An 8,686-nucleotide genomic window follows, 5' to 3' on the forward strand; every position below is an offset into this window, starting at 1 on the left:
TTCTCTGTATTTTCATCTTTATTCATTGTATTCGTTCAAGTAATATCTCTTTGAGCATTTACTCTGAGCCTGAATCTATTCTGGCCTCTGAGCTCACAGCATCAACAAAACAGCAAAATTCCTTCACGGAGGCTCTCATTCCAGTGGGTGGAGGAGACCTTGAGTAAGAAACTTGAAATAAGAACTTCAAGTTTATAGTTTTTTTGTTTTATTTTTTTTATCCTCACCTAGGAAATTTTTGTTCAGATAGAGTAGGAGGAAGAGAGAGAGAAAAAAACATCGACATGAAAGGAACACATCAAGTGGTTGCCACCCACATGACCAAACCAGGGCCAGGGACAAACCGCAACCGAGGTACGTGCCCTTAGCGGGAACCAAACCCGGCTCTCTCCAGACCGCAGGCCAATGCTCTAACCGCTGAGCCAAACCGGCCAGGGCAAGTTTATAGTTTTTTTTATGTGTCAGTAAGTGTTATAGAGAAAAATAAGACCAGAAGGAAAGATAAGAAATTATTGGTCCCCTTTTGTCTCAGGGACTCCTGCTTTATAATATTAGGAAAGGTGGTTGAAAAGACTCCATCTGAGGAGGACATTTGAACAAAATCTTGAAGGAGGCGGTGGGTGTATTCATGTAGCTACTTGGGATCAGTGAGTCCTAGGCAGAGAGAAGAGACAGGTGATAAAAGAAGAGGCAACCTAGGATGTTCTAGCATGGAAGACTTTTTGACTGGAGCTGAATGAATGAGCCCAAAGGAGAAGGGCAGGTGATGAGCTCAGAGGAATCACAGGACTCAAACAACACAGGGATTGAGGAGCAAGGTAGAGTACTGAGTAACAGAGGAACCATTGTCAGATTATTATGAGGCAGTCAATTTCTAATAGTGGAACTAACCCCCTCTTCTAACTCTGACACCAAAATATGTTTCATTCTTTAGTGTGAGCTCACTTTTTATTTCAATTCAGACCTTTAATTTAATTCTATCTCTCCCACAATTTGACCCATAATAGACATTGCTGTTGTCTACCCAAGCATTCACTTCTGCCATTCTGTAAGAACCTTGATTTAGTTTGGATAAACTTGAGTCCTCATTGTGACTACAAATAAGCTTTACTGTAGCAAGCATGAGAGCCCGTTTCTGTTGTCCAGGGATTGGTTTAGAAATGAACATGTGATGCAGTTCTGGCCAATGAGGAGAGAGGGGAAGACCACTGGGTCGCTTTTGGGAATTGCTTTTCTCTTTCCAAAGTGAGACACAAGAAGAGTTCTTCCTTTATTCTGCTAGACGGTGTCCTTTCTGGATGTAAGTTCTGGAAGTGAGGCAGCCCTCCTGAATTCATGGAGGGAAGTGGCCAGTAGAAAAAGCTATAGCTCTACAGTTGGACAAACAGAGAGATGGAGAGAGTCAGGGTCTTCGATGAGGTCACTGAGCTGGTGAATTAACACCCCATGGAGTCTGTTTATCTCATGTCATCTTCAGGTTTCCTTTATGGCTCAAAGTTTTTGTTGTTGCTGCTCTTATTTGTTTTTGTTGTCCCCACAGTCAAACTCTTTTTACTAAGACCTCTCCATTTTGTTCACCTTTCATTTTAAGTTTAGAATTTGACCCCAGACCATAAATCTAAATTCAATTCTACATACAATCTCCTTGTGGAATCCAAATTAACTAACAAACCCAACTCTACCTCCAGTCATAGCTCTTCTTCAGCCCTTTTTCCCATAACCTCTTTCAGACCCAATCATTTATCCACTTAGAAAACAGGTGTAGAGACCAGCTACATACCAGGCTGGGCTAGGTGTCGAGGATCCAGCGCTGCACTGATCTGGACACAGAGAGGTCCTTCCTTCAAGAAACTGAATGTCAAGTGTAAAAGAAAAAAAAAAATCAATTCATTGATCTACAAATGTAATTCTACAACTTTATTGGGTGCTCTGAACTAAGGATGCAGAGGACTGTGAAAGTACTTTCAGGGGGATTTGACCCAAGATGTAACAAACACTGAGAGTGGAAAGAAAAAAAATGGAAGGGGCCCGGAGAGTATCATGTAGTAGAATCAGCAGGTGTTTAAACTTTTGAGTCGAGGGAGGGAAGAGATAAACCACAGAACTTACATGCATGTATGCATAACCATGGACATAGACAACAATGCTGGGGATGGGGTGCGGGGACAGGGATCGAGAGAAGGGTGTCAATGGGGGGGGAAAGAGAAACAACTGTAACAAAAATAAATTACTAAAAAAAGTTAAAAATTAAAAAATAAAGTTTTGCATTGGAATGAGAGAGTATGGATGGAGCTCAGAGAACACAGGTTGACTGGAACCAGACAATGAAGGAACTTGTAGGTCATGGTGAGTTGGATTTTATCTTGTGGACAGTGATGAACCACTGGAACCAGACAATGAAGGACCTTGTAGGTCATGGTGAGTTGGATTTTATCTTGTGGACAGTGATGAACCACTGGAACCAGTCAATGAAGGACCTTGTAGGTCATGGTGAGTTGGATTTTATCTTGTGGACAGTGATGAACCACTTGGACTTTATTCAGAGGAGTGATGTATAACATTTGTATATTCAAAATGTCAATCTGGATGTTCTATGAAGGAGGATAAGAATCGGATGTGGAGTCGCGAAGGGGCCATTGATGTCCAAATGAACAATGGTGGTGACTAGGGTAAGGCCATGTGGGAAGTAGAGATGGTAATAAGTGGATGGAGTCAAGATGCACTTAGGAGGGAAAATCAACAGGCCAGGGCGACAGGTTGATTGGAAGCTGTGGTGAGGGAGATGGAGGTGTTCGGCCTGCAAGGTCTCTTGCTTGGTGGACATGCTGCCATTCCATGAGAACACATGCTCAGACCAGATCAAGAGCTCATGAGAGGGCGAGAAAGACCGCAGTCCCTGGTTTCAACATAATTCCAAGTTTAATTTTTACTTTGACCCAGCACTCCACTCCAAGCTTTGCACAAGCCTGTGTCTTAACCGGCAACCTCTATTGTACCTCATGCTAAACCTCAGTACTTCTTTATCCTTGACTGGGGACCGAACCCACAACCTAGATATCTGCCCCTAACGGGAATCAACCTGTGACCATCTCGTGCATGGGAGGACGCTCCCACCAACTGAGCCACAACCGCCAGGGTCAAAGTTACTCCTGATGTCCACGCGCAGAGAAGGAGCCTATGGGCGCAGCCGAATCTGGTCTTGGTCCCTCCACCTCCGGGCAGAGGAGGCGCTATGTTCTCAGGTTGGCACCTGTGCCGCCCTATCACTGGCACCTGGGGCGATGGCGCTCTTAGAGCTGAGCTGTCCAGAGAGAGAGGCTGCCTCCTCTCTACCGCACACCTGTGGGAATGTCTGCTTCACCCCTCTCCTCCTACACCCCTCCCCTCCAGTCCCCACACCAAAGGCCCCAACGTCCGGAATCCGGGTCCCTGCTGCCTCTTGTCCTGACCCGCAAAGATCATTGGCTCAGAGGGGCTACTGAGTCTGCGCAGCGTGGGAGGGGGTGGTTGCCAGGCGACCGCGTGGGAAAGTAGCGGGTGGAAGCGGGTGAACGTTAGAGGGAGGTCTGGAGGAGACCGGGTAAAAGGGGAGACTTGTGTGGGGCTCGGTGTTGAATATCAGGGACGAGATTGTAGGCGTCAGTGGTGTGGGTCTTGGGGCCAGTGAAGGGGTGTATTGGGGTGACGAGGAGTTTGTGTCATAAGCGGGAAGTCTGTTGAGATGGGTTATGATGGAATCCGTGGCGGTGTGGTTGCGTGAATCCCTAGGTCAATGATGGAGGGAATGTGAGATAGCCACGGCGTGGTGACTCTGTGGGGTCAAAGCTAGAGGCCTGGGGATCAGCTGAGGGTTTGTGAGGTCACTGATGGGAAAGACTGTGGTCGTTGATAGGACAGTGGGGTTAGTGGTGGGAGCCTCGAGGTCAGAGCTGGGAGAGTCTGTGGGGCAGTGATAATGTGGAGGTTGTGGGACCAAGGATGGGGGTATTAGGGTGCAGAGGCGGAGTCATTGAGGGTAATGGGACCTTGGAGAGGTCACTAATGGGTGTGGAGGGTCAATATTTTTTACTGTTATTGGGACAGTCATTGAATGGAATTCTGTGACCTACCAAGTTGGCCATACAGTGTGGTCATGACTAGAGACCTAAGTATGGGTGTCTGACTGGTGAGTTGATGGGTCTTGTTGGTTTGGGAGGGCTGTGGAGTTAGTGATGAAGAAAGATGGAGGTTTAGCCCTGGGCATCCTTGATGTGAGTCTCCAGCCTGTATGATAGGAAGGAACTTCATGCAACAACCCCCACCCCAAAACTTACCAGCTGTTCCCATCAAATGACTTCTCTGCCCAAGTCATCCCTTCCCTTTACATGTGTTTTTGTTTTTGTTTTTCTTTATTGATATTAGAGACAGAGGAAGGGAGAGGGAGAGGGATAGAAACGTCGATGAGAGAGAACATCGGCTGGCCGCCTCCTGTATGCCCCCAACTGGGGATCAGGCCTACAACCTGGGCATGTGCCCTGACCAGGAATTGAACCGGCGACCTCTTGGTGCATGGGTCAATGCTCAACCATTGAGCCACACTGGCCGGGCTCGGTTCCCACTAAGGGCAGGTACCTCAGTTGCAGTTTGTCCCCAGCCCCGGTTGGGGTCGTGTAGAGATACTCGATGTGTCTCTCTCGAACCGATGTTTCTCTTTTCCTCCCTCCCTTCTTCTCTCTCTCCCACTCTATCTGAAGATAAATGCAAAAATGTTCTCGGGTGAGGATAAAAAATAAATATTTATCATCACTTTATAAATATACAATAATTGCCTATTGTATTCTTTTTTTTCTTTTTTTTGTACGTGCCCCTAGCGGGAACCGAACCTGAGACCCTCTGGTCCGCCGACCGACACTCAACCACTGAGCCAAACTGGCCAAGGCACCTATTGTGTTCTTCATATGAGAGGTACTTAGGATAAAATTTTAATTTTAATTATCTGATTCACTTAAATTTTTTGTTGCTATGTTTGTTGTTATCTCTAATTCTACTTAGAGGGATTTATTGAGTTTTTTATTGTAATTTAATCTATGGTCCTTTTTAAAAAAGGTACGCGTGCCTGGCCAGTGTGGCTCAGTGGACTGAGCCTTGTCCCATGGACTGAGAGGTTTCAGTTCGATTCCCAGTCAGGGCATATGCCCTGGTTGTGGGCTCGATCCCCAGTAGGGGGCGTGCAGGAGGCAGTCAATTGATGTTTCTCACATCGCTGTTTCTCTCTTTCTAAAAAAAAAACCAATAAAAACATATTTGAAAAGGTACACGTGACTATTTGGAGAGAATGTATGTTTTCAACATGTAGCATATCATCTTTGATGATTGCGGAAGCCAATGTTTTTAGTGTTAATATTTAGGCCATATATAAAAAAACAATATTTGCTTACTTTATCTGTCACAAATTTACAGTGGTATTTTAATATCTTCTATCCCAGTGGTGGCTGCCACACACAGTGACCACACTGTAACTTCGGACTCATGTTATTCCATAAATCCCTACTTTATTCCACTTCATGCCTCTCATCTGAAATTCGCTTTCCTGCCCCTGTGACTCTTGCTTTTCCTGATTCGGTTATCTGCATGTGCCTGATCCTGATGGATTTTCGTCTCTTTCTTACTGTTATCTCCTCTGGCTGTTTTTAAGGATTCGGGTGTCCCCGAAAAGTAGTCCTAGGCCGTCACACCCAGCGCCAGGACAGCGGCGAGGGTCCGCACCACCTGGAGAGGCGCCGGCACTGCACGGCCTGCGAGGACCGTGATTTGTGAGTCCCCTGCCTTGACGCCAGGAGCCATGACCACAGCATGGAGAAAGCAGGTCTCGGCTTAGATGGGGAGAGCGACCCCCAGCAGGCTGCGGCCCCCCAGAGCCCAGGAGCCTCTCACAGGCCGACCCTCCAGAGCTGCATCCAGGCCCTGGTCCATGTCGGCCATTGCCAGAATGCCGATTGCCCCCTGTCCTCTTGCCAGAAGATAAAACGGATTGTGCAGCACACCAAAGGGTGCAGAAAGAAAACCAATGGCGGGTGCTCCATCTGCAAGCAGATGGTTGCCCTCTGCTGCTGCCACGCCATCCGCTGCCGGGAGAACAGGTGCCCCGTGCCCTTCTGTCTGCTCATCAGGCGCGCGCTGCGGCGGCGGCAGCTGCAGCACCGGCTCCAGATGCTCCGCAGGAGGATGGCCAGCATGCAGGGAGCTGGTGTGGGGGCGCCGCAGCAGGACCCGCCCTCGCCCACACCCCCTCAGGCTGCTCAGCCACCCCTTCCGGGGGCCCCGCCTGCAGCAGCGGAAGTGGCAAGGCAGATCCAGAGGGCTGCTGAGACGCAGCACTACATGACCCACGCGCAGCACCAGACGCCCCAGGTGACCCCCAGGGCTCCCATGGGTATGAACCCACCTCCCATGGCAAGAGGTCCCAGTGGGCATTTGGAGCCAGGGATGGGGCCCACTGGGATGCAGCAACAGCCACCGTGGGCCCAACGAGGGTTGCCTCAGCCCCAACAACTACAGTCCGGGATGCTCAGGCCCGCTGGGATGCCAGTGGCCCAGCCTGGTCAGCCCTTGACCATGGCTCCTCAGACAGGATTGGGCCAGGTAGGTGTGAGCCCTCTGCAACCAGGCATTGTGTCTCGACAAGCCTTAGGAAACCGTGTGCAGACTCTCTGGTCTCCTCGCTCTTCCCTCCAACAGCAGCAGGTACTTCGCGTCCTTCACACCGACCCCCAGCTGTTGGCTGCATTCATCAAGCCCCAGGCTGCCCAGTACCTCGACTCTAATCCGCACCACCTCCCTGGGTACCCTGGCATACCCCAGAGCCAGTCAGGGCTGCAGCCCCCTGCCGTGCCCGGTCAGCAGGGGGTCCACTCCAATGCAGCCATGCAGGTGGGTGTCCAGAGGGCTGGCCTGCCCCAGCAGCATCCACAAGGGAATGTGTATCCTAACACCACGTGTTCACAGCTCCAAGACATCTGGAGAGGACAGCAGAGGGTGCAGCAGCAGCAGGGGGCAGGACCAGGAATCAGCCTCAGGATGGCCGATCACAACCAGTTCCAGCGACCCTAAGGAGCTGCCTACTCGCAGCAGCAGCAGCAGCAGCGGCAGCAGCGAGCGCAGCATCACACGCAACAGATGCAACAGGGAAACGGGACAGGTGGGCCAGCTCCCTCACCTTGGCAGCAGAGTCAAGAGCCAGTCTGCAGGCCTATCAACAGTGACTCCTTCAGCAACAGATGGGGTCCCCTGCTCAGCCCAACCCATGAGCCCCCCACAGTATATGCTTCCAAATCCGGCTCAGTCCCCACACCTACAAGCCCAGCAGATCCCTTCTTCTCTCTCCAATCCAGTGCGTTCTCCCCAGCCTGTCCCTTCTCCACAGCCGCAGTCTAAGCCCCCAACTCCAGCCCTTCCCCAGGGATGCAACCTCAGCCTTCTCCACACCACGTTTCCCCACAAACCAGTTCTCCACATCCGGGACTGGTAGCTGCCCAGGCCAACCCCATAGAACAAGGGCATTTTGCCAGCCTAGAGCAGAATTGGACGCTTTCTCGGCTCACTAGCAATCTGGGAACAGCAAACCTTCGTGGTGCAAGCCCCGCAGGTCGGGGTCTCAGCGCCAGCAACTCAGACCTGAACTCAAACCTCTCACCGAGTACACTGTGAGAGTACTCTACTACATATACTAGAGATGCCTTGTAGTAGTCTGGGAGCAAAACAATTGCTTCCTCTTAACAAGAACGTTGGAAATAATTTTTTTGAATCTTTCATAGCCTAAAAGACAATTTTGCAACTGTGCAGTGGCTGCTTGTGGTTGAAAGCAAACATGCAAGATAAAACTGAGGGATGACAGAATACATATGTTTTTGTCAGGGTTGGTCACCACCAGCCTTGTTCCCCCCTTGTGTGTGCGGTTCAAGTGCGCACTGGGAGGAGGCTGAGGTCTGTGAAGCCACCGACATGCTCCTCCTGCCTTGCACCTCAGATAGGTTTTATTATTTTTTATATTATTTTTCAGTCCTCGCAGTCAGCTTTGTCTTTTCACGTGTCCATTGCATTGTTACATTTTACTGTTTTGTTTGTTGCTCCAACCCTGTACTGCGGGGCGCTCCCTCTTATTTTACCCTTGCCCTTTTTTATCCTGTTTTTTTAGAGTTTATTTTGCTTTGCAGTTCGTTTCATAGATTATACATTTTTTAGCTTCTATTTTATGCAGTGTTTCATAAGGGTACACCTTGTTTTTATGTCTACTGGAAGTTCCTTTTAAGTTTTTCAGAAATGTTCTTGAATTTTTGTTACTCTAATTAACAAAATTTTTTTATTTTTTTATTTTTTTTCGTTTGTGTGGTTTTTTTCTTTTTCTCTTTTTAATGTGGTCTTTCGACTTTCTGTTTTAGCTTCTTCAGCTTTAAAGTAGAAGTGATTAAGGTTGATGAAATAAAATGTATATTGTTGGTTTAGTCTATTAAATTATACAACATTAGCCTCCAATGTAACTAGAATTATTATTACTGCAGTGCACTGTGACAGGGACATATTTGATACCTGTTCTGTGTCCCTGTCCTGTTCTAACTGCTATGAAGCCTCAATGTCAGAGAAGTAAGGATTCTTTTTTTTAGAAAACATCTCTTTTATTGTTATTTTCTCATTATACTGTTTTTAATTA

At 48.4% G+C, this 8,686-nt stretch overlaps 1 pseudogene; it reads left to right on the top strand.

The window, feature by feature from the left end:
- Positions 1 to 2,375: 2,375 nt before the first annotated feature.
- LOC118638856 lies at positions 2,376 to 7,686 on the top strand (annotated as a pseudogene).
- The last annotated feature ends 1,000 nt before the right edge of the window (positions 7,687 to 8,686 follow it).

Source organism: Molossus molossus, unplaced genomic scaffold (assembly GCF_014108415.1).
Source record: "Molossus molossus isolate mMolMol1 unplaced genomic scaffold, mMolMol1.p scaffold_m16_p_21, whole genome shotgun sequence".
In the NCBI taxonomy this organism is placed as follows: Eukaryota; Metazoa; Chordata; class Mammalia; order Chiroptera; family Molossidae; genus Molossus; species Molossus molossus.